At 37.6% G+C, this 27,165-nt stretch overlaps 1 protein-coding gene across 2 annotated transcripts in view; it reads right to left on the bottom strand.

Moving 5' to 3' along the window:
- Nucleotides 1-18,630, bottom strand: part of LOC106052747 (uncharacterized) — a 99,742-nt gene extending 81,112 nt beyond the window's left edge. Inside the window, exon 1 of one of the 2 annotated variants that reach the window (XM_056003903.1) lies at nucleotides 18,526-18,630. The gene's annotated coding sequence lies outside the window, so the exon portion shown is untranslated. The remainder of the gene's footprint in view (nucleotides 1-18,525) is intronic. The other variant, XM_056003902.1, reaches the window with a different exon arrangement.
- Nucleotides 18,631-27,165: the final 8,535 nt, after the last annotated feature.

The raw sequence follows: 27,165 nt of genomic DNA, 5'->3' as shown, positions 1-27,165 counted from the left end.
TTCCAGATCAGGCAGTTCAGATCAGTAATCCTAAATCTGAGATGAACCGCACAGTGGTTTCCAGATCAGGCAGTTCTGCGTATAGTTTTTGTTCTAAAGGAAGGTTAAGGGCCAGTGTCTTGTTTGGGCCTCTTAATATAGTATGCAGCTTTGAAGAACATAGTCAGTATTCTCTGGTGATGCTCCACAAGGGCAGGTTTCGCTCGTCCCGACTTTTAGCTTCCGGAACATATGTTGTCTCATTCTGTTGTATCCGGTTGTGAGTCGAAAAAGTATGTGTTGGTCATGTCGAGATAGCTTACAATAGGCGTCCTTTTTCTTGTAATTGAGATGTGAGCTGGTCCAATTCCTATTTATTCTACTCACTGTTATTTTTATCACTTCTTCTGGGTAGAGAGGGATTTTCAAATGTTTGTTCATTCGTCCATCTTTGGCCAGTATGTCTGCTTTTTCATTGCCTTCTAACTCAATGTGTGCCGGAATCCATTGAAGAACAGTTTCCTTGGTGTTGGTGTTAAGGTTAACTAGGGCTGTCCTGAGTTGCTTTATATAGGAAGTATCCGAGTTTTTTCAAGCTTTGAAAGACTGTTTTGGCATCGGTGAGTAAGACAATCTGGTTGTTTGTTGTACATGGATTATTATGAAATGAATTTTTGCGAATTCTTTAGAGGTAAGGCGTGGACTTCTTTATTTATCCTAATGTTGTCTACGATGAGACCCAGATATTTTACTTAAATGATTGGTACAATGTTTATCTGGAGTTCTTGAATCTATCATTTTTCCCTGTAAAAGTTTAGTTTCTGTAACAGTCAGTTCTAAACGGTTAGGCCTACTAGCGAACCAATCTGTAAAATCTTTTGATTAAATTTGATATTGAGTTTTTTTCTCCAGAAATGAGCTCGACAACGGAGTCAATGGACAGAGTAGTTTCCGATGAAGGCCTAGAAGTTTCTTATTTTGACACTGTGCAAGGTGTACAGTACTGGAGGAAAAAATATTTTATAGGTTAAATGTGTCTCTTCCTATTCGTAAGTGATTGAAAACAAAGTGCAATCATGAGAAATTATTTTTGAGGAATTAGGATTAAATTTTTGAAAAATATCAGATTTCGTTTCTTTTTTTTTTTTTTCGTTTTTTTTTTTGTTGTTTTTTTTTTGTTTTCGTTTTTTTTTGTTTTCGTTTTTGTTTTCGTTTTTTGTTGTTTTCGTTTTTTTTTTGTTTTTGTTTTTGTTTGTTTTCGTTTTTGTTTTCGTTTTTGGTTGTTTTCGTTTTTTTTTTTTCGTTTTTGTTTTCGTTTTTGTTTGTTTTCGTTTTTGTTTTCGTTTTTTGTTGTTTTCGTTTTTTTTTGTTTTCGTTTTTGTTTTCGTTTTTTGTTGTTTTCGTTTTTTTTTTCGTTTTTGTTTTTGTTTGTTTTCGTTTTTGTTTTCGTTTTTGTTTTCGTTTTTGGTTGTTTTCGTGTTTTTTTTTTCGTTTTTTTTTTCGTTTTTGTTTGTTTTCGTTTTTTTTTTCGTTTTTGTTTTCGTTTTTTTTTTGTTTTCGTTTTTCTTTGTTTGAAATGGGGCGAGGTGGCTGAGTGGTAAATCGCTTGGCTTCAGAACCAATGGTCTCGTGTTCAAATCCCGGTAAAGAAGGGGCTTTTTTAATTCGGGATTTCTAGGGCGCTCATGAGTCCACCCAACTGTAATGGTTACCTTGGCGAAAAGTAAAGGCTGACCAAATGACATCCTTGTAAACCCTGGGCCATATCATCTGGCTTATAGATATCAAAATCTGTTTTGAAATATGTTTAATAATGTTGTTTCCTTGAAGAGCTAAAATAAATAAATGTCTTGACGCCAACAAAAAGTAACAGATGTTGAAGACAAGAATCTTGAGTAAAACTTTCAACAACACTCTAATAGTTCCTACCTTGGTAGGCCTAAATATTACAAGCTTAGTGCACTGCACCCCAAACCAGCTCCAGTTCTCTGGACTCTGTTCTGCCACTGGATTCAGCTGGCAAGGGGCGAAAGAGTGAGGCGGATGCTCTGTTCTGCCACTGGATTCAGCTGGCAAGGGGCGAGAGAGTGAGGCGGATGCTCTGTTCTGCCACTGGATTCAGCTGGCAAGGGGCGAAAGAGTGAGGCGGATGCTCTGTTCTGCCACTGGATTCAGCTGGCAAGGGGCGAGAGAGTGAGGCTGATGCTCTGTTCTGCCACTGGATTCAGCTGGCAAGGGGCGAGAGAGTGAGGCTGATGCTCTGTTCTGCCACTGGATTCAGCTGGCAAGGGGCGAGAGAGTGAGGCTGATGCTCTGTTCTGCCACTGGATTCAGCTGGCAAGGGGCGAGAGAGTGAGGCTGATGCTCTGTTCTGCCACTGGATTCAGCTGGCAAGGGGCGAGAGAGTGAGGCTGATGCAACGCAAAATCTCCCTCACTTTAATACATTTTCATCGCGCAAGCCACATTCTCATCTCCACATTCTCATCTCCACATTCTCATCTCTACATTCTCATCTCCACATTCTCATCTCCACATTCTCATCTCCCACATTCTCATCTCCACATTCTCAACTCCCACATTCACCTCTCCACATTCGCATCTCCACATTCACATCTCCACATTCTCATCTCCCACATTCTCATCTCCACATTCTCATCTCCCACATTCTCATCTCCACATTCTCAACTCCCACATTCTCATCTCCACATTCTCATCTCTATGTTCTCCTTAGAATAGGAGAAATGTGATCATCTTCGATCACGAAGGAGGAGATATATAATTATAAGTGCACTCTAGAGACGATGGGGGTAATTTATGGATTATGTGATAGTGGACTTTGATGCTAATGAGAGTGAACCAAAAGAAAAGACTATATTAAAACTATAGAATAGTGTATTCAATTTAAACACAAATGTTTACAGTCCCATAGTTCTATCATGCTGGAGGCCTCAAATGTAAGCTTAACACAACACGCAAAATACAAAAACAAAATACTTAAGAACAACAGCAAATAAAGCTTATCTTAAGTGCAGCCTTATCAATTAGTTTGGATCAGTCATGTTATTAAATTTGTGACAGATATAGCCTAACTATAATAACTCTTTGCGATTAGAAATATTTGTTTACCAATTGTTTTTTTGTTTAGCGCAATTTCATGCTTTTAGCTTTCTCAATGCGTTATGCTCCTAACACTTGTCTGGACGAATTCGAGAGGGGTAGGATGGAGAAAGAAGGGGGTATATGGGTGATCGCTTTTTAAATACATTTATAAAAAAAAAAGAGCAATTTGAAAAAGGGCTAAGGCCTACTCAGCCTCCTAAAGCCAATACGGTAACCACTGTGAGCTTAGGAGAAAAGGTCTTATAGTTATTTATAGTTATTTACACATTTTGTTTTCTACAAACAATTAAGGGGACTAATTTAGCTTATACCACTTTATCAGTCAAGGAAAATTTATTTCCCTTGTTCGAGATGCAAAACAAAATAATTAGTTAGTAATAGTTAATTAACTAATTGATCAATTTTTTAATATTTTTTTTATTTACAGATCCTTATGTTAACATGTACAAGAAATAATTGAACAAAATTTCGGCTTGATCCGAGATCAGATGTGGGAGAAATAACGTGTAGAAACCTTTTACCGGACAGACAGAGAGAGTTGGTATAAGCTTTATGAAAATACATCTTACAATATGCGTTACATACTTTATGCCAAAAAAAAAAGAATAAATTAAAGACAAAATGATTACTTCCCTTTTCATATATGCAGTAAACACATTGAAAAAAAAAACAATGTGATTATTACTTTACAGTTTTATAATTGCTACCAAACTTAGAGAATATAGCAGAATAGTAAATAGAATCTGTTATGACACACAATAGGATAAACCATTACAGCAGATTAAAAAATGAGATAAAAATGAGTGATGTTTGTAAGTTTGAAGAACCTAATATGGAACAATAATTTATATAAATATTAACCTGCTCAAATCATATTCATTGTAATTGGCATAGAGATAGTAAATAAAACTCTACTTCTATATCATTATTAATATCCTGCACCTAAAAGGACAATCTCACTGCTGGAAAAATCCTTAGAGAAATTAGTCCCTTAGTAATCTCTTACGAGACATCACCATCTACTGTAAAGACAAAGACTTGAAAGCAGCCTTCACGTCCATAGATCAAGATAAAGCATTTGACAGAATCCAACATAATTACCTATTTCGAAAATTTAACTTTGATACTATCAAATCTATACTATAAAGTAGATTGTAAGGCGTATGGATGTATGTATGTGCCGAATAGAAATCAAAACCGCTTGACCAATCTTGATAAAACTTGGCAGAAATGTTCCTTGGGTACTAACTTTAACAAACTAACTTTAACACATGAACATACTAATTATAGTCCATTCATTTCATATTTTAATCAAATTAACATTCAAATTTGTTTTTTTCTAAAGCATTTTTCATACATTCGTTCGCTAAAGCTGCGAAGCCGTATTGAGATATATTCTAATAGTTTCATTCATGAATCGCGTAATCTAATAAAAAAGGTCACGCATGCGCAGACCGAAATGTTGCGAATCTCTCTTTTCCTAGGTCTAATTCAACTCTGAGATGATATAACGTCTCTTCGCAAAGATAGCTTTATAATTAAACGCATGAACATACTAATTATAGTCCATTCATTTCTTATTTTAATCAAATTAACATTCAAATTTTTTTCTAAAAAATTGGATTCAAGTCAATTAGCTATTTTTAGGTCCATTCATAATATTTTTTATTCATGAATTCATGCATTCGCTTTACTTATAACATTATTATTTTCTTTAATTGTTTCTAATGCAATATATCAGTGACTAGAGCAGCAATAATCAAGTTAAGACCAGCGAGCAGCGGGTAATATCTGTCTAGTATAAAATACATTAACCTGGTCTACACTATTGTCTCAAGCCAACTTATAATTAATAAGAAACTTAGTAATAGGATTAAAATTAAAAGTTTTGTTAGGCAAGGATGTCCTCTTTAATGAAATAATTAAAATAAGAACGTCGGTTTTCACTTCTGGAGTTAAGGTTAAAGCGTTCGCAGACGACACCTTTGTAATCTTCAGAAAAAGAGATAGCCAAAGAATAGAGAAGCTTACAATATTTGGAAAGGCAAGCGGGCCGAAAATCACTGTAAATAAGTAATCCATAATGGGGGTTTGAAAGTGGGGCTTTCCATATGGTTTCCATGTGGAAATTATGTGTTTTTGCATTCAAATGGAATTTCGTTGGTTGGAAATGAAGTGTTGTTTGTTAAAAAAAAAAGTTGTTTGTTGAAAATAAAGTGTTGTTATCTTATCTTATGTTATATGTTAAAGTTACTTTTAAAAAAAAAGAGAAGATAATTACGTTCTACACATTTCATGTGTCAATCTATTCATTCATGTTAATCAATGACTTAGTAAAAAAAAAGTAGGTAAAGTTCCCCTTTCAGACCTTGTGGTCTATATGGCAGATGATGTAGAAGTCATTATTATAGACTAATCTACTACGCTTTTAATTTTTTCAATAAGAATATGAATTCGTTAAGTAATAAAAGCTAATGTGATATCAATGAAGAACAATTTTGCATAAGTGTTAGGTAAGTCTAGCTGTTTGTAGACACAATTAAAAATATACACATTTATCCCTCTAATTTTTGAAGTTTGTAGACTTAATTTTAAATATACACATTTATCCCTCTAACTCTAGGCCCAGTGGCGTAGCAAGGCATCCGTGGGCCCGTGTTCAAGAATATGTTGATGGGCCCCTCCCTCCCCCCCCCGACATATGACAAATAATTTGTGTAAGAAAGAAATCGTGGGAAGCGTGGTCGAGAGGCTAAGTGCGCTTGAACTTGGCTTGTCTTGGCTACCTAGTAGGGGGCTCGAGGTTCGAGCAGAGTTGCGTTTACTGAGCGCCTAAAGGCAGCACGGAAAACCAACTCCTAGATCTCCCCTACCCCCCCCCCCCCCACTGGTCCACAAATGAGATTGGACCAAAAGCGCTCTGAGCATGCTATAAGCATGAAAGTAGCGCTATATAAAAGCTATAATAATCAAGTAGTTTGTATGTATCGTTACATCCTACTGAAAGACATTCTAATGCAAGTTTATGAACACAGCTGACAGAATCACTGAAGAGCATGTTTAAGTACTGTTTAACACAGTGAACATAATGCTGCTTTTGTTGAAACAATACCTGAAGGCTATTCTACTGTCGCTCAAATTGAAAAAAACATCATTGCCTTGGCATCGTAAGTAATTTAAAGAAATATGGTGATATTTAATTACGTAAGTATATTTGTAGTCAATCCTGCAGACTTCTGGTTCTCACAAATATGAAAACCTATAAATAACAAACTTCTTTGTGTAGTTCGTCATCGGAGTTCACAAAACATTTTCAGAAAATAAAGCAAATTTAATAAATTCTGTTAAGCATAATAGACAAAAATGGTTCAGATTGGATCTCCTTTAGTATTTTTGCATAAAAAAAAAATTGCATTGCTTATCAGGTCTGATGGAGGCGCGGTGGTTGAGTGGTAAAGCGCTTGGCTACCGAACCGAGGTCCGGGGTTCGAATCCTGGTGAAGACTGGGATTTTTAATTTCGGGATCTTCGGGCGCATCTGAGTTCACCCAGCTCTAGTGGGTACCTGACATTAGTTGGGGAAAAGTAAAGGCGGTTGGTCGTTGTGCTGGCCACATGACACCCTCGTTAACCGTAGGCCACAGAATCAGATGACCTTTACATCATCTGCCCTATAGACCACAAGGTCTGAAAGGGGAACTTTACTTACTTTTTTTTAACAGGTTTAATATCTCGTTTTGAATTTGTGGGTCAAGGTAAAGGCTTAGGTTTTTTTTTCCTTAAAAATTTATGTACTGCTAAGACAGTGTCGTTGTTACTTGTGTCACCAAAAACGACACTCTTCGCGATGACCACTAAATGTGAAGGTTGTTGCATGCTTAAGTTAAAACTAACATTCACTATGCGATTAATTACTTTCAGCCAGTAATTATCCACTTCTTCAATGTGTTCTTTGTTTGCATCATCCACCGTTCTCAGTCTTTCATGTTGTCTGTATGTTTAGCAAGCTTGTTGATGGAGTTAAGTCATTATATATAGTAGGCCTATCTTTTTTTTTTTTTTTTGACGATACAGTTGGAAAACATTGGTGCTGTCTCAGGGTATAAACCCGAGACCATCGAGACCATCCGAACGACTCTCCCGTGCACATACCAGACGACAAAGCAGTCATTCAAGTGAAACACATTATTTCTTGATAAATGTAATTATGGCTCTATCTTAAGTTTTTTTTTTTATAAACCTCCTCCCGAATTCAGTCATGATAAGTCGATAAAAAGTCAACATATTAAACGATTCCCTAAGCAACTTCTTCTTCTTCTAGCCAGCTTTATTGCTGCTGAGCTGTCAGCTCTTTTGCAGACTGTGCCAAGGAAAAAAAAGTGTGCTGTTCTCTTCAGTTGTTCAGCACTGCCGTACAGGCTGTTGGTTATGTTGGGCTGTAGTGGCAGTAGGGTCTGCCTAAGGTGGATTAGGAAGGGGCATTCAAAGAGGATATGGTTTACGGTTTCAAAAGGGTGGGCGCAGTGTCTGCAGAGGGGGAGTTGTGTGGAGTTTATTTTGTTCAGGTGGTAATTTAATAGTGGTGTGTGTCCTGTTCTTAGTTGGAAAATTGTAGATTGTTCTTTGCGGGGGAGGAAGTTAATACTGTCCAGTTTGTTAGGTGTAGTCATTTCTTTGTATATTTTTTGCTTGCTTAATATATATCTAATATTAAGTTTAAATGTACTTTAAAAAAAGGCAGAAAATAAGGTAATACTATCAACGGTTTAATTAACATAGAGGAAAAAAACAAAACAAAAGAAATAATGGGAGTAGGGAACCCAACCATCACCCCATTACAATAAGCCTGATGAAAGCAGTTCCTTATACCGTTCTTAGGTGAAAACACGGGTTAATGTTTTGAAGTTCACGGTGCCCCCCGCTGCGGGGAAGAAAAGGAAACCGTGCCTCATATTCTGTTTGACTGCCCCAGACTTGCTTATCTCAACAGGTCTGGTAAACCAAAAATTCTCGACCTGTATGGCGACATTTATGCACTACGCAAGACAGCAGAGTTTCTTTCCAGGGCTCTTGCCAGGTGAGGATTTGAGCCTCTCAAGCCCTCACTCTAATGGAGTTTGATGATGATAATGATGAATGTTTTGAAGTTAATTTTGAAGTTGATATAAAGTTTCATTTGACGTTTAGGAAATTTTAAGGAAACTTTTTAAATTTTTTAACCATTTTTTTTTTTTACAAAATTAAATTGTAGGGTAGGCTACAATTGGTCATTAGTCATGGGACCAGGCGATATGAAACCCCTACGAGCCATGCAGTGCTGTATTTAGAGTTGAAAAGGCCTTAAGCTATCTGAGATAGCTACTAGATTGATACTAGTTCATTAGTGATGTTGTAGAGAATTTTTGTGATATTGTGAAAAGGGGAAAGGATGGTAAAAAAATCATAGGTTGACAATAGTGTCGATATTTACTTCTAATTGTTTAGTGTTGGATACTGTCATTTCTCCCAATTTAGTTTAAGTTTAATGCCTTGTGTGTCATGTTTTCCTCTTTTCACAATATCAAAAAAAAAATACCATTCACAACACAGGTCAAGTGGTCAAGCTGGTAACTCAGGAGCAAATGGCAACTAAGCACAGTTTGCAGGCCTTTTATAAACTTCTAAAAGGGGATTAACTCCTATAATCAAAATTACCGCAATGACATAATTATTTCCCCATTATGTCACATATATGTCCAGATATTGTATGTAACTACTAAATATTTTTGAAGGCCCTAAGCTAGAGCTTATGTTGCATAGAGGTAAATCCGGTCCTGGCTACATGGTTGTTACACCATCGGATGTGAGCCCCTAAATGGCCGTGGGCACGGGTTCATTGAACCCCTTCGCGCCATGGATGCTACGCCACTGCATTTTTTCCCTCTGGTAAGACCAAAGTAACGGGGCGAAGCACAAAGATAGTTTATTAGAAACATTTTAACAAGATTATAATCACGAAATTTAGAGACACTTCAGGACACAGGTGCTACTTTTTCCCAAGAGCTATTAGAGCATGGCTGAAGAGACACACCTTTGACCGATAGTGAACGCAAAAATACGACATTAATTCAAAGCGAGGCTGTAGCCTAGGGATGAAAAACAGTTGATGCTAAGCTTTCATAGAAGTAACATTCATAAAGTTAGTGACCAAGATTAGACCGTTTCCCTTCTGTATTAAAACAATTACACTGAAGTTCCTGAAGTATGATATAGCTCTACACAGTTACTTCAATCTTGTATATGTCTAGTTCGTCTGTTGGTTAATACACACTCAACACTAGTAATAATATACGTGCATAGAAAGACACATGCAATCTTCAACAATCCAACAGACCCATATTAGAACGCGTTGCTTGAATCAGCCAGAAAACAGCAATAGCTTACAAAATTTTGAGTCTCTAATTAACATACACGACTTGATTAACACTTGGATATGGACGTCATTATCTTTTGTTCCCAACGAACGTCTGTAATTTGTAACTGTAAGCAGGGCCGGTCCTAACAATTGCGGGGCCCTATGTGAAACTGATCGCGCGGGGCCTTGTCTGGGTGGGAATAAGGATAATAATTGAAAATTAAGATTTTTTATTAGAAAAAAAATTCGACTTTGCATTTTATTCATTCTTTAATAAGCACGAAATTGTGATCAAATTAACTTCACTTTACTAACCTTGCAACCTATGGAATATTTATATGCCAGTGACTATAAAAGTAAATAAGGTTTTGGAACTTTCGGTTTAGGTGAAAACTCGTCCAATTTTTACATTTTATTACTTGAAAACTGACGATTCCCTTTTTTTATCGCACGTAGGATTGGCGTTTTCCGAAAATAAATGACAAACACAAATGACAATTTTGTTAATTTTTCAGGGGATTTGAATAAATGCAGGACATTTCCAGGAATTTTTCGCATATATTTTGCAATTTAATAATTACACATAGAATTAGCGCGGGGCCTATGAAATCGCGGGGCCGACGGCGACCGCATAGGTTGCAGTGGCCCAAGACCGGCCCTGACTGTAAGCCAATTGAACTTGTTCTGATAATTACACGAGCTACATTGTGACTAGTTTATGTCATTTAATCTCATCGTTGGACATATATTGAATCTTTGCCATTGAGTTCCAAGGCATTAAACTAGAATCCACTTAACCTCAACACTGTAGCATTGACAAGAACTCGCGAGTGTTTGCGTCATTTAGAGAGACAGAATCAAAAAAATGAAATAAATATATTAACTCTCAATAGAACCCTAGAACCCACCCAAATATAATCAATAGTAATGAAATGCATGTGATTATGGTATGATTAAGGTCGAATGTAATGTCAGAAGAATAGCTATTCCAAGGTCAGGGTCGTATTTGGCCCTTTTTTAATTGTAAAAGTTTTTTTTGGACTATATTTTTTTCACGATGTATTCAGACTTGCTTTTTAACTGAGCAAGGACTATATACGATTGTCAACGATGATATTTTTTTGGGAAGAATATATTTTTAATGAAATAAAAACTTATCTCTGAACGAAGGCTGATCTACCAGCATTTGTAAAGTATTTCCTTCTGTAAAACTTAGAGTACGTTTAATATTACATTCTTAATTCTCTCTACAGTCTCTATAATTCTTTGCAGTCACTAGGCCTCTCTGCAGTCACTAGGCCTCTCTGCAGTCACTAGGCCTCTCTGCAGTCACTAGGGCCTCTCTGCAGTCACTAGGCCTCTCTGCAGTCACTAGGCCTCTCTGCAGTCTCTCTGCAGTCACTAGGCCTCTCTGCAGTCACTAGACTCCTTTGCAGTCACTAAACATCTCTGCATTCTTTAGTTTCTAGACTATCGGTGCCATCAAAGCCACGACCTCGACAGACTGCGTTCTAACAACCTAAATGTCAAATACCCCCGGCCTCTGTTCAAGTTGTGTTCCAGCATTATATTGTGGCCATAGTCTCACACAGATTCCTGAAACTTCATAACCTTAGCCTAGACTAAACTGCCTACGCCTCAAAGAGCTTCGTCTCAAAGTGCATTAGATGCACCTTAAACTCCCTGCTGTTTTACACCATTTTGTATGTTCACTTGATTGATCTCTAATCTATTGGATTGAATTAACTCTTAAATTGCACTGGTGTCTTTATAAATAAATTACGTCCTATGGCAGGGGTTCTCAACCTTTGGGTCGCGACCCCCTCGGGGGTCGATTGACGATTTGTCAGGGCTCGTCTAAGACCATCGAAACTATGGATTGTTATTGTCTACTCTTCTAGTGCTGTATCTGTGTGTCGGGGGAGGGGGGGGGAGGAGGGTCGCCCCAGAGTGGGGGATTGTAAAAAGGGGTCGCCGAGCATAAAAGATTGAGAACCGCTGTCCTATGGGGATTCATGGGTTAATTTAGTCGAGCATGTTAATATACAAAGGTCGCAATACAAACGTGGAAATACGAAGCAGGATCACAATGGCGATTGGACACCATAATGACATGTTGACCACTGTGAAAAAAAAAGCAAGTTAAGATTGTACGGCCATATAGTAATATCATCACGGCTAGCAAAGACTCTCCTGCAGGGAACAGTACCAGGGCAAAGTAAGAGAAGAAGACCTATAAAGCGATTGGAGGTCAACATCAAAGAATGGACAAGCCTGTCTTTGGAAAAGACTCAACTCTAAGCTTAAGACAGAGAGGGATGGAAATAAAGTTGACTAAAGCTCAGGTGAAGGTGAATGGGACCATACTATACAAAATCTGATAACATACGGAATAACTTGTTGGCAAGTCAACGCTTCATCTAACCTGTTGCGCCGTCTAGAAACCATCATAAAAAGGGCATCAAAAATTACACTCACAACATTACCATATTTAAAGGAACTTTTTTGAACAAAAGTGTCTAAGGAAAATCGAAAAAGTCTTGGAAGGCACCCGCTCCATCAGAACTACGTCAGGTCGTCGCGAAGTGGGTGACTACTGTCAATCAAAACAAGAACGGAACGGTACAAAAGCTCGTTCGTACCTCACTAGGTCAGGCTATATCAACGCCACTCATTGATCAGGAAACATAAAAAAGACCAAGATACCTGTGTGTAGTCGCTGAATGAACTCTTTATGTTGTGTCTGTTGTATTTATGTGTATGTTTCTGTTGTGTTGTCTTTATATGAGAAAAGAGTCCTTGTAATCACAACAAATTTCCATAAGGATCAATAAAGCAGTCTTAGTCTTAGTTATTCGGGCTGAATTAGGCTAAATGTCAACGGGATAGAGTTGGGGAGCAATAATTCCGATACTAATTGTACTGGAAATAGCAGGTTATTAAAAAGATGGCCTTATACCAAATTAAAGCAGAAATTACCTAATCAAACTAAAAATTAGACTAAAGAAAGTTTTTCAGAGTAAGATTAACATAAAGTTATTTTAGTGAAGCTGACATCAGAATCAGTCTCACAAACTAGTCATACTACGGTCTGAGCCTGCATCTTTAAAACAACTGTCAATGTTTCTATTATTTATTCCGTAGTCACATTTGAGTAATATGCCCTTGCATTAATTTTAAGCGTTAGAAATGTTTATGTTTTACATGTTTCGGATGTTCCTTCAGAGTTGAAGATAGTTTACTTCCTAGTCCAAACCTCCCGCAGGACGACGGGGGATGGGAGCGGGCAGGGTTTGAACCCGGGACCATCGATAAATCCGAACGACAGTCCAGCGCGCAAACCGCACGACCAGGCAGCCATCCGTTTCTTCTACCCACCTACTAAAAACACTCACGCTCACATACATATGTAAATAACATACAGGGCGGCCTAGCTTTAAATTGAGTTCCTAAGACTTTAGTGTGAGGAAGTTAAAAACATCAAGTCTGTAAAGAATATAATGCATTTACGATCGAGGCTGGAAGACGGTTTGAGAGAAAGATATATAAAGAAAGGAAAGAAATAGTAATAGAGGAGAAAGATGATTAGGGTCAGGAAGACATAGATCAATGTTTATTTCAAATTAAAAAATGGCTTCTAGCAATTAACTAAATCGAAACAGCAAGTCGGGACTACTTTGTAAAATGTTTCAGATGTTCCTTCAGAGTTGAAGAATATCTACTTCCCAGCCAAAACCTCCCGCAGGACGACGGGGGATGGCTGTGGGCAGGGTATGAGTCCAGGACCATCGAGACAACCGAACGTCAGTCCAGCGTGCATACCGACCAGACGACCTTACTGAACTAGTAGTCACCGAGTCACTACCTATGACATCAAAACCTTTAATTCATTATCCTAAAAGAATGAGAAGAATATTTGATTGATAATAATTATAGTAAAAAAGTAAAGTTCCCTTTCAGACCTTGTGGTCTATAGGGCAGATGATGTAAAGGTCATCTGTTTCTGTGGCCTACGGTTAACAATGGTGTCATGTGGCCAGCACAACGACCAACCGCCTTTACTTTTCCCTAACTAATGTCAGGTACCCATTAGACTCAGAGGCGCCCGAAGATCCCGAAATTAAAAATCCGTCTTCACCAGGATTCGAACCCCGGTCCCCAGTTCGGAAGCCAAGCGCCTTACCGCTCAGCCACCGCGCCTCCTAATATCTTATATTATACAGACGTTACTTCAAAAAAGAAGATGATTACGTCCTACGCGTTATAATAATCTTATAATTACTTACAAGGCGTGTAGTATTTTTGGTGGCAAAGCAGACCTAGAACTGACCCAAAAAATATTTTGTCACACCTAATGCAGACTGTTTCTGTGGCCAGGATCGTTTTCCTAGCTGTGAGCCACTTTACAAGCTTTGATACGTCATATATCAAACACAAGACCTGAGTTTAAAAACTCAATATTAAAAAAACTTTTTTTTTGTCTAATGGATCCGGTGGGTAGACGTATTCAAGGAAATGTGGCAAAGTGCATAAATTGTTGGGCTTGAGTTTGAATCCTCTCTTCCCTTTCCCTACATGTAATTAGAGATAGGACCAGTGTGGGCACTGAGCATTCCATCTTATAAAAGACCAGCTTTACATAAAAGGAATTAAAAAAACAAACTAGAAGAATGTGTCTAAAAAAGTCCACAAAAGTAAAAATTGTATATCTCAACAATAGATAAAAAAAAGCAAGGTATAAACAAATACTTTATAAAAAACAAACAAGGTATAAACAAATACTTTATAAAAAACAAACAAGGTATAAACAAATACTTTATAAAAAACAAACAAGGTATAAACAAATACTTTATAAAAAACAAAGCGGACATATGGCAGCGAAACCGCGCAATTACTTTTATATATACATATATTATTTTCTTATCTTATATAATACAGACGTTACTTCAAAAAAGAAGATGATTACGTCCTACGCGTCATGCATTCAGTCTTGCATATTATCCCATGGTCTAAATTCAGCCAAGTCACTGGTTTTCCTGGCTAGCTCAGGCAACCCATTCCATGCTCTAATAGCACTAGGGAAGAAGGAGCCTATGTACACATTTGTCCTAGCATATGGGACTAGGAATGTGTCTTTCTGAGTATATTATTACATTTTGTTTTTGTATTATTTATTTATTTATATCTCTTATAAAAAAAGCGTATAAAGCGCTACTTTAATGCTTATAGCATGCTCGGAGCGCTTTGGTCCAATCTCAGTTGTGGACCAGTGGGGGTGGGTATCTAGGAGTTGGTTCTCGGGCGTCCAGTAAACACAACTCTGCCCGAGTCTGGTGTCAAACCTCGAGCCCCCTTCTAGGTAGCCAAGCCAAGCCAAGCCTCTCGACCACGCTTCACACGTATTTGAAGATTATGGTTCAGTGTTTTATGTATAATTGCTACTTTACTTTTAAGTCTTCTATCCTGAAGGCTTTCTAAATTTAGTGATTTTACTAAAGGTGTTACTCTAGTCAAATGTGAATATTCGTTTGTTATGAATCTCACTGCTCTATGTTGTGTCTGTTCCAGTTTCTTAATGTTTTCTTGAGTTGAGGGGTCCCAAACGGAGGATGCATATTCTATCATTGGCCTAACCAATGTTAAATAACATAATAATATTATATGCTTAAACACACTGAGAAAGCTATAAGCATGGAAATTGAGGTAGTCTTTTGATGCTAAAAGTGGAGAGCTGTCTAAAAAAGACAAGCGTGCAAGTTTATCCCCAGTAAAGAACATTCCTACTAGACACCACCTCTATACCATTACTTTATATCGAACATAAGTGGTCATCTCCAGTAGGGTTAGGGTTAATGCTTAAGCCAAACAAGGCAGAAAATGTGTTAGACAAGAATTAAAAATTAAAAATAGATCTATACATAGGCGGAGGATCTCGTCGAGCAGGTTTGAACCCAGAACCACCTAGACGAGAGTCCAGAGCGCTTTCTCCACGGCCAAAGAGTAATCTGCAATTCATTTTAAACGAAATAACAAGAATATTTATCTTACCTGAATCTAACCTAAAGTTGAAAATTAAAACTAAAACTAAAATAACTAATAATAAGTAATAATTTAGGATTTTTTTTAACAAGTATCAAAGGTACTTATTGTAAATTACGAATTATTTCACAGAATCTGTAATTGAATGTGTGTATTAAATACATTATTTCACAACGGCACTGAGATATGTTTCCAAAATGCATATTTATATTATTAGTTATAAAAGGGAAAAATTAACTCTATCTCTATTATTTATTTTCAACGTTCCGAAGGAATTATTCATTTTTTCCCATTTGTATTTTAATAGCCTGTTAGGGTTAAACTTCAATCACGTTTTTCTTTTCATCAGAAAATATTATAATTGGTAAACATAAATGTATGTGTTTTTTTATACAACAAAATTTTAAGTTTATACCCCCCCCCCCAAAAAAAAAAATCGTCAGTGAGGAGAAAAAGAGTTAAAGATTAAGTAAATTTGAATATAATTCTTTTGTGAAATTTAAAAAATCTCAATACAAGTTAGATATCAGTTTCATTGCAAAAGACAATCCAAAAAGTGACGGCTGGAATTGCAACCGTCGTGGACTAGATCCCTGTTGAAAAATTAGTATCTTCAGGACTAACGTGAAGTAGCAAGGAGCTCTGTTGGGTGGGGTCGTAAGGATCTTGTATTCTAGGATCCACTTACATTACCATGTCATCTGTACCTGGTTCAAGTAAGCACGCTGAACAGAGTAGCGTTTCCCGTTTAGGTGTTTTGAAAGCGTAGACTGATATTTTGACATTGAATGAACACCATTCGTAAAACATTAAGCTTAGAGACTATTCAGAACAGAAAACTAAAAAAATACACAATAAAAATACTTTACCCCCCCCCCCCCCCCCCCAAAAAAAAAAAAAAGAAAAAAAAAAAAAAAAAAACGAACTTATTTTAAGTGTATCGGTTTGTTTGCATCAGTCGTGTCATTAAATTTGTAATAAGCCTTAAACGACTATATATATATATAACCCTACCATGTGGGACACCACGGGTAAAAAAGTCATGGAAATATAACTCTGCAAGTCGGACTAGAGTTACCCCACGTTTTACAATACATCATTATTCTCCGAACAGATAAACAGCTGTACAGTGCATTCATGTAATCGATTCATTTACGCCACAAAACATTCATCGAGTATACAAGACACTGATCAGATCCAGAGATTTTCTAGATTTCAGTTTTTACTATAAAAAGAATGTTGTGTGTTCTACAGTTGTAGATGCAAAGTAATCTGATAGACTATTACTTTATATTTATATATTTGTATTCTGTTAGAAAAAAAGTAAAGTTCTCCCCTCAGACCTTGAGATCTATAGGCCTGATGATGTAAAGGTCATCTGTTTCTGTGGTTCACGGTTAACAAGGGTGTTATGTGGCCAGCACAAAGACCAACCGACTTTACTTTTCCCCAATTAATGTCAGATACCCATTAGAGCCTGATGGACTCAGAGGCGTCCTAAAGATACCGAAATAAAAAACCCCAGTCTTCACCAGGAATCGAACCCGGGACACTCGGAAGCCATGCGCTTTATCACTCAACCACCTCGCCTCTTATGTATTCTGTTAAGTACAAGAAAAAGTCGAATCGAGAGACAAAAAGAGAAACTACAATATGCACAATACAACTTTAGCAGGCCACACACATCGCAGTGAACTGGGCAATACAACTTTAGCAGGCCTAACACATCGCAGTGAACTGGGCGATACAACTTTAGCAGGCCTAACACATCGCAGTGAACTAAGCAATACAACTTTAGCAGGCCTCACACATCGCAGTGAACTGAGCAATACAACTTTAGCAGGCCTCACACATCGCAGTGAACTGAGCAATACAACTTTAGCAGGCCTCACACATCGCAGTGAACTGAGCAATACAACTTTAGCAGGCCTCACACATCGCATTGAACTGAGCAATACAATTTTGATACATCCCAGCATCTGGTCACGCAAATCTCGCGATGCCAGACAAAAGCTCAAGGATTATGGGAACGAAGATGATGATGCCTATGGTCAGTGCTGAATTTACCTATAGCTCTAGCTAAGCTAAATATTAGGCCTAATTAGGGCCCTTTTAAGCGTATATCCGGCCCTGCCTGTGGTAAATGCAATTTCGGTTGGAGATTTCTTTTCTGTAATGTGACTTTCAACCTAAATTACAGTCTGTGATCTACATTTACTTTGGTTAAATAGAGCAACTTCTTTCATTAACACCGGGAGTCAAGCAAGTAATGAAACCAAAGCCTAGACTTCATTCTTTGCACCAACGAGACAGCGAAACAGAAGCGAGTCCTGTTGAAGTGATATGCATTTGTTATTGTAATTTTTAAAAAAGTCTGATCTACTTGTATTCTTAACAACACGAGTTATTTGTTTTGTTGCAATCCAATGTTCCAGTCCAATTTTTTAAAATTATTATGAATGAAGACTATGATGCGAATCGTCCCAGTTTATCTCAAGTTTTAATACTCAATTTTTTGTCATTATTTGATTACTTTCATCGTATTTTATTTGTCCCTTCGTAGTTATAGAAAATAGGATTTCTGAATTAGTTTTAGACTATGAGTACCAACTATATTAAAACGGTAAAACCTATATACATATTTACACGCTCACTTTTTTCAAAAACGTAAAAAAAAAAATGAATGTTTTTATTTTATTTGGATTTTATTTTTAATTTATATTTAATTTATATTATACCTAATAGCCTGATTCTTTTTTTTTTTTGCGTGCGTTATATTACAAATACACACAGCCTCGTAACTCTATATCATTTTACTTTATTATAAAATAAATCATTACATATTTATACTTGGTTGTTCTATATAGACACACGAACAGGAGAACGCTTTACAGCCATTGGCCATGCAAATATATAAATAGTCCAATAAAACGAATTAGGAATAAACGGACCGCGGCATGAGTTGAATATCCGAAAGCAAAAGACACTCACCCAGAGAGATATATCCATATCTCACCTCACAGGCTTGCACGAGTGACCATGTCCTGGTCTTAAACCGCTCTTATAACCCCCGGCAGTGTTCCTCCCCATCCCCCATCCCCCCTGAACTACGTACATCCAGAAATCCATGGTCTATTGATTAGTTAAGTGACGCACAGGGCGCGCTTTAAACAGCGTAAACTTTTTCTTGAGATGCACGAGTGTTACGTGGACTGCGGACGGACAGAAATTGTTTGGAAGATTTCAAGGCGCAGACGTGACAAAAAAGAGATTTCGGGTTTGAAAAGAGACAAAAAGAGAAGTCAGGATCGACTAAATTGTTCTAACAAAAGTTGTCGCCACCACTGAAAAAAAAAGTAAAAGTTCCATTTTTCTGATCTTGCGATCTGTAGGGCATATGATGTAAAGGTCATCTGTTTCTGCGTTCCACTGTTAACGAGGGTGTCTTGTGGCCAGCACAACGACCAATCGCCTTTACTTTTACCTAACTAATGTCAGGTTTTGACTCAGAGGCTCCCTATTTACACCGGAATTAAAAATCCCAGTCTTCAGCAGGATTCGAACCCAAAACATTCAAGCGCTATACCACTCAGCCAACGCGTTTCCGTCGCCACTGAAGGACTTGAAAATATTTGCAGCTAGTGAGAATACTGTTATCTCCTTTTTTAGCGCGCTTCATTGATTACATTCGGACGATGTATAACAAAAAAAATTGGACCAGTGCTATTGGTTAAAGAATGACTACAAGGTTGAATCGAGATCAATTGCCATAGAAGGCCTGAACACTGACCTTAACGTCACAGCCAGTGGGAAGTGGAAAACTAATGCCTCGTTGCCACGTCACAGCTATGTACGACATGGCAACATGATATCAGTCTTAACTGAGCACAAGTTGCAAGGTTGCTGGTCAGTGTTCAGTCTTAACTGAGCACAAGTTGCAAGGTTGCTGGTCAGTGTTCAGTCTTAACTGAGCACAAGTTGCAAGGTTGCTGGTCAGTGTTCAGTCTTAACTGAGCACAAGTTGCAAGGTTGCTGGTCAGTGTTCAGTCTTAACTGAGCACAAGTTGCAAGGTTGCTGGTCAGTGTTCAGTCTTAACTGAGCACAAGTTGCAAGGTTGCTGGTCAGTGTTCAGTCTTAACTGAGCACAAGTTGCAAGGTTGCTGGTCAGTGTTCAGTCTTAACTGAGCACAAGTTGCAAGGTTGCTGGTCAGTGTTCAGTCTTAACTGAGCACAAGTTGCAAGGTTGCTGGTCAGTGTTCAGTCTTAACTGAGCACAAGTTGCAAGGTTGCTGGTCAGTGTTCAGTCTTAACTGAGCACAAGTTGCAAGGTTGCTGGTCAGTGTTCAGTCTTAACTGAGCACAAGTTGCAAGGTTGCTGGTCAGTGTTGAGTCTTAACTGAGCACAAGTTGAAAGGTTGCTGGTCAGTGTTGAGTCTTAACTGAGCACAAGTTGAAAGGTTGCTGGTCAGTGTTCAGTCTTAACTGAGCACAAGTTGCAAGGTTGCTGGTCAGTGTTCAGTCTTAACTGAGCACAAGTTGCAAGGTTGCTGGTCAGTGTTCAGTCTTAACTGAGCACAAGTTGCAAGGTTGCTGGTCAGTGTTCAGTCTTAACTGAGCACAAGTTGCAAGGTTGCTGGTCAGTGTTCAGTCTTAACTGAGCACAAGTTGCAAGGTTGCTGGTCAGTGTTCAGTCTTAACTGAGCACAAGTTGCAAGGTTGCTGGTCAGTGTTGAGTCTTAACTGAGCACAAGTTGAAAGGTTGCTGGTCAGTGTTGAGTCTTAACTGAGCACAAGTTGAAAGGTTGCTGGTCAGTGTTCAGTCTTAACTGAGCACAAGTTGCAAGGTTGCTGGTCAGTGTTCAGTCTTAACTGAGCACAAGTTGCAAGGTTGCTGGTCAGTGTTCAGTCTTAACTGAGCACAAGTTGCAAGGTTGCTGGTCAGTGTTCAGTCTTAACTGAGCACAAGTTGCAAGGTTGCTGGTCAGTGTTCAGTCTTAACTGAGCACAAGTTGCAAGGTTGCTGGCCAGTGTTCAGTCTTAACTGAGCACAAGTTGTAAGGTTGCTGGTCAGTGTTGAGGCCTTCTATTACGATTGAATTCCAGAATCGAACTGACTTTTATCATGAGCTTAGCTTAGAGCTAAAGAGTTGAGCTGACTAAATCAAGGATGAGGAACTGTTAGAAAATAAAAAAAAGGTTTGTCCTAAAAGTGTAAAAATGACTTCAAGAACTGGAGATCGTCAAGATAAACGTCACAATGTCAAGGGCGCTAAGTTGAAGCTCAATGTTGCCAACTAAATCAAAGTTACAAAAGGAAGAACTTTGGAAATTTAAGTCTGCAGTGCTTAATATTGAATTATCATTTAACTAAAAAAATTATCAAATTATCAGCACTTCCTTTATTCTGTACACCGGATACGTCAAAAGATTTTTCCCTATGGATTGCCTCCATTCTTGATCACCTCCAATAGTTTAGAAGACCAAACAAATTTCCGCACTTCAGCTGCATTCCAAGCCTGACACTCAGTTTTTGTTTTTCTTCTAATGATTTATTTTGAAATGTATTCCACCAGATGTTTCATTTGTTATTGTGTTGTTCTGGGGGTTGTAGGAGTGGGGGGGGGGGGACGGTAACGGGGAGTCCAAATTGTTTTAATATTGTAAACTTACTCAGACCGTTGACATTGTACAAAGATTATATCAACTCACTTTGTCTGTCTGTCTGGTAAAAAGCTTGAACATGTTTTATTCTCCCATTTCCCATTCTCGGATCAAGTTCAAACTTTGCTCAGTTATTTATTGCACCTGACAAGACATGAATCAATAATACAAAATTAGTTATGAGTTGTTGGAGATTAAATATGTATCGAAAAAAGGGGGCAAAAAGGCTACTAATGTGGATGTATATGTGGATTTATTCCCACGATTTCACTAGTTTTTTATCCAACTTTTCATCCTCGGATCAATTAGATATTTTGCATGATTATTCATAGTTAATCAATCCAAAATTAACCAATTAGCTAATCATTAAGTATTAATTAATTAATTTGGTTTATATACCAGAATATACCAGATCGGATATCAAACAAGGAAATCCTATGCCGAACTGGGAGTCGAACACTTAGTGAGATTGTGACAGAGCGTCGCATGAGGTTTGCGGGACATGTTCTACGACGAAATGAATTACTCACACCAAGAGTTGCGATGACACGGAAGCCAATTCGAGGAAAAACATCGTTATAAGGCTTGTCTTCGTAATTTAATAAGGTGTGCAATAATTCACAATGTTGTAGATGCGACACAATATTATCAACCAAAAAAACAACAACTAATGACCCACAAACAATGTCTTGCTTACAACTAAAGTCAGTCGACAAGATATGCGCTTTACAATGCATTGCAATCAATATCCATTCAACTTTTGGGGATCATTGCCTCTAACAAGTTGTTCTGTTATTTTTAGAGTACATCGGAGGATGTTCCTGAACATTGATTCACGTCTCACTGTGTGACGTCACCACATCTGATTTTGACTTTTAAGTAGCAAGAAGCACTTCCTGTTTGTCTGCTAAATGATGATCTGGAATCTTAACAGAAATTTTTTAGCTAACCAATACTTCAATCATACACTAGGAGGCAAACATAGTCGTATTAATGAAACCTTAATTAAGTCGAATAATATATAATGAATGTTTCTACTATCCGTTGATCTTATGTCTTACCAGCAATGCTGCATAGTTCTGAGTATCAGAGGCATTGTTTTTCCGATGGCTCCTAATTGTAAAAAAATGTTTTACATAATTCGGATGTTCCTTCAGAGTTGAAGATAGTTTACTTCCTAGTCCAAACCTGCCGCAGGACGACGGGGGATGGGAGCGGGCAGGGTTTGAACCCTCGACCGTCGATAAATCCGAACGACAGTCCAGCGCGCAAACCGCACGACCAGGCAGCCAATTGGGCCCCAGCGCCCGGCAGGGGACCCGCAATTTATTTTTAACATATCACTATCAGTAGTGGCTCTTGTCACAGTCTTTTGAAATGCAGGACTTAAAGGTTTAACATATTTAGTGTATCATACGATTGACATAACTTTAATTAACACTGAAGAGTTCTCCAATCAAGTTGATACTTTAAAGAATCGTTAACTGTACCTAACAAAACATGAATAAATAAAAAAAATACCCATTTAGTCAATTAATTATTGGTTATTACTTATTTCACTTGATATCAAATAAGGGAAATAACTTGTACATTATTGATAGATATAGTTTTAGGAGCGGAGTTCTTCCCCTTTTTTATTATATTTTTCTTGTTAATCCTCTGCATTTCCTGATATTTCTAAATCTCACAACTGTAATATTTAAGTCTGAACGTTTAGTCCTTTCGCATTACTGTAAGACCTGAGCTGGACTAAATATCTTCTGTATATGCTGAGTCCTGCCACAGTATGTATAGACATCCCACGGCGATGCTCACGTCGACATCCTGATAGACCCGCTGTTCCCGGTTAACATCTGAGGGAGGTTTCATTGGATATTATTGAGCCTGATCCATATACGGCAACAGATTAATAGTTCAAACGAGCACGCAGATCTAGAATATACTTTTAATGCCGCATCTGACGAGCTATTGTTAGAGTTTTTTTTTTTTTTTTTTCAATTTTTTTTTTATGTAGCTAAAAAAATAATAATTAGAAACATGAATTGTAAACTTAATAGTACATATGTTTATGTAAAGTCAATACTTATTATTTTGTTTAGTACGTCTATTATGAGATATGACTATAGCAATGATTTAGGACGCGTGGTCGAGAGGTTAAGTGCGCTTGAACTTAGCTTGGCTTGGCTACCTATAAAGGGGGCTGTCGGTTCGACACCCGACTCGGGCAGAGTTGTGTTTACTGAGCGCCTAAAGGCAGCACGGAAAAACCTTTCTCCTAGATACCCCCACTGGTCCACAACTAAGATTGGACCAAAGCGCTCTGAGCATGCTATAAGCTTGAAAAGTTTAGAAAGTCTTACAGCAGTTATAGGTTCTATGTTAGTATTATTAAATGTTACAGGTGATGTAGTCTATGCATTAGGGAAGAAAGATTTTCTCAGTATTTAAATACTACTGGCTAAGTGAATCAAGAAGTTGTATTGTGTTGACAACTATGAGTCTGCACGGTGCTAAATATGGCAGTTTTACAATATGGAGCGACGTTTAGGTAATTCCGATGATCGCTTAACTAGAGTTACAGCACTAAACTTAAACTCATAAACTTAAAGCCACTTAAGGGTAGAGGAGTACAAAGCAAAGAAGAAATAATACTGAAAACACTGAACCATAACTTACAAATACAAAACCACAAACATAATAAAATCCTCTGGCAAAGAAAATCACACTGTCTATTTTTCTTATAAAAATGTATCAGCTTTAAACTACACAAGAACATATTGACTAAATTTTTAATAATACGTTTTTCATAAGTATACAAAAACTTGTGGGCAAAGCAATGAGTCATATAAACTGTTGAGCTGCTTTGACAGTCTCATAAACAGGACATTAAAAAACAGACGCACAACACTACCATATTTAAATGAACTTTTCCAACCAAAATGTCTCAGGAAAGTCAGAGAGATATGAAAAGACAAGCGACACCCGCTCCGTCATAACTACGTCAAGTCGCCGAGAAGTGGGCGACTTCTGTCCATCAAGGCTAGGACCGAATGTCACAAAAACTCGTTCATTCCTCACTCAGTTGGACTATATCAGCGCTACTTGTTGACCAGGACACGTGAAAAGGATGAAAACGTCTTATGACGTCATTCCATGAACTTCTCTGTGTATTGTGTCTGTTCTCTTTTATATAATGGTGTTATTGTTAGTCATTGAAACAAGTGTTTTAATAATCACAACAAATGTCCAATACGGATCAATAAAGCAGTCTACCTATCACGGGGACTTGGCTACCTTTCTGGATGGCTAGAGTTCAAACCCCGACTCGAGATGAGTTTCTGAACGGAAAACTTTCTTCCAGATACCCCAGTACTCACATTTTTTCTCAAAATAGATAGAACCACAGTGCACTGGGAATGCTATAAGCGGTATATAAATCTATTTGAAAATATGCCCTAGCTTTCAGTATTTAGCAGATCAGTTAAAATCGCAGATAAATCCCTAAATATGTTCCAACTACAGCGCTGTGGATGAGAGGTACAGCGCTTGACTTTCAAACAGGGGATCCTGAGTTCGAATCTTGGCGAAGACTGGCATTTTTAATTCCGATTCATTAGTACGCTTCTGAGTCCACCCAGCTCTAGTGGGTACCAGACATTAGTAAAAGTTGCTGCTCGTTGTGCTGGCCACATGACACCCTCGTTGACCGTGGGCCAAAGAAACAGATGACCTTTACATTATCGGCCCTATAGACCACAAGGTCTGACCATAGAAGACCACATATGTCATAATTCCCAGAGAAGATCACTTATGTCCTCACTCCAAGAGAAGATCACTTATGTCCTAACTCCAAGAGAAGATCACTTATGTCCTCACTCCAAGAGAAGATCACTTATGTCCTCACTCCAAGAGAAGATCACTTATGTCCTAACTCCGAGAGAAGATCACTTATGTCCTCACTTCAAGAGAAGATCACTTATGTCCTAACTCCAATAGAAGATCACTTATGTCCTAACTCCAATAGAAGATCACTTATGTCCTAACTCCGAGAGAAGATCCCTTATATCCTAACTCCAAGAGAAGATCCCTTATATCCTAACTCCAAGAGAAGATCATTTATGTCCTAACTCCGAGAGAAGATCACTCAATACGCCTTAACCCCCTTAAGTAGATTTCAGAAATTGTTCTATGAAATAACAAAAGTAACCTTTCTCTTCTATCGCTACACGCTGACTGATTCAAACTTTTCATTCATTCCTTAACTTCCGGTTACCTGATGACTGTTAACCCAATAACTCAATCTTTGCATGCTTGCAATAATTCGATCTAATAAGCCAATGTGACTCTATACAAAGTCGTAATTTGATCTGAGACGAATTTTGTATTCAGCTTATTCACCATCGAATCAAGAACAGTTCAATTCGGAGGGTGGAAGGGGGCTTTCCTTTTTTAAAAGATTTTCAAATTGCTCTTTCCATTTCCTGCACTACAGACACTGTTGCGCCTCAATGCTGTGTCCCGAGTAGAGAATTGACTCAAGCGGAGGTACCTACTAACTTCAATGAGATATAGTACAGAACCGTAGGCTAACACGAAATGAGTTGCTCAAGACTGGATGCAATTCAGAACATTTAATGTAACAATAAAAAAGAAAAACGTCCTCTATCGTCGCTGCGACTAGAAAAATAATTTAAGTCACAAAAGCTGAATAAACTGGACTGCTTCATATTAAATAAACTGGACTGCATCCTACTGAATAAACTGGACTTCTTCATACTGAATAAACTGAACTTACTCATACTGAATAAACTGGGCTCTCTCATATTGAATATTCTGGACTGCCTCATACTGAATAAACTGGACTCTCTCAAATTAAATAAACTGGACTGCCTCATAAGACGCTATATTTTCAACTTTTATTTCATATCTTTTCCCTAATCTTTGTTTTGTATAATTACGTCACATTTACTAAAACATAAACAAGCAGAATAAAAATACTTGTCAAAAGAAAGCTTATCTAAGGGGAAAAACTCCACATATACAACCATATATCTCAAAACTGTTAGATTTTCGCCCTTTTCTATATCAAACAAAATAATTAGTTACCATTATTCGGACTCAAAGACAAGCCTTATTATTATTATAATTTAATTTACTTAATGGTTAATATTTTTTTTATTGATTCATGTTTTGATAGGAACAATGAATATATGAATGAATAACATCCATATATCTCAATACTGTTAGATTTTCACCCTTTACGATATTAAACAAAATAATTAGTTATCATTATTTAATTGACTAAATGGTTAATATTTTTTTCATTTTTGATTTATGCTTTGATCCAAGAATGGGAAGTGGGAGAAATAGCGTGTTTAAAATGTGGGTTGATGTAAGATTTGTAAATAAAGAAAAAGCCAGAATTAACAAATGCCAAAACAAACTTTGATTCCAAACAACACACATACCCACACATACAAACACGTGAATGCATTACACCCGCTTAAAATCACAAAAATGAGACAAACACATACACAGTCCCACACACACACACATCAAGGCAATATAGCACCAAAATAGTTCGCTAAAGATAATTGATAGTCAGAAATTCTCTGACAGACAATGCCAAACTTAATAGATCTAATAGCGCTGACATTTCTGCTTTGCTTCGTAGTGGGATGAAAATGATCAATCAGACAGTGAGTGGGTCAGGGTTAGTTTCGACATCTAATCTAGTGCAGAATTCGGTTCTACGGTCATCTCGCGGACAAATCAGGCTTGTTTTTACAAAGCTTATATCAACTCAATCTGTCTGTCTTTTTGTCTGTCTGTGTGCCTGTCTGGCTAAAAGTTTGTACATGTTATTTCTGCGACACCCAATCTTGGATCAAGCTGAAATTTTGCACAATTATTTATTTTACCTGGCAACATAAGAATAAATGTAAAAAACAATAAACAATTAGTTAATT

This window comes from Biomphalaria glabrata, chromosome 11 (assembly GCF_947242115.1).
Source record: "Biomphalaria glabrata chromosome 11, xgBioGlab47.1, whole genome shotgun sequence".
Lineage (NCBI taxonomy): Eukaryota > Metazoa > Mollusca > Gastropoda > Planorbidae > Biomphalaria > Biomphalaria glabrata.
Note: the sequence above shows the minus strand (reverse complement) of the source record. Positions and strands in the feature narration are given on the sequence as shown.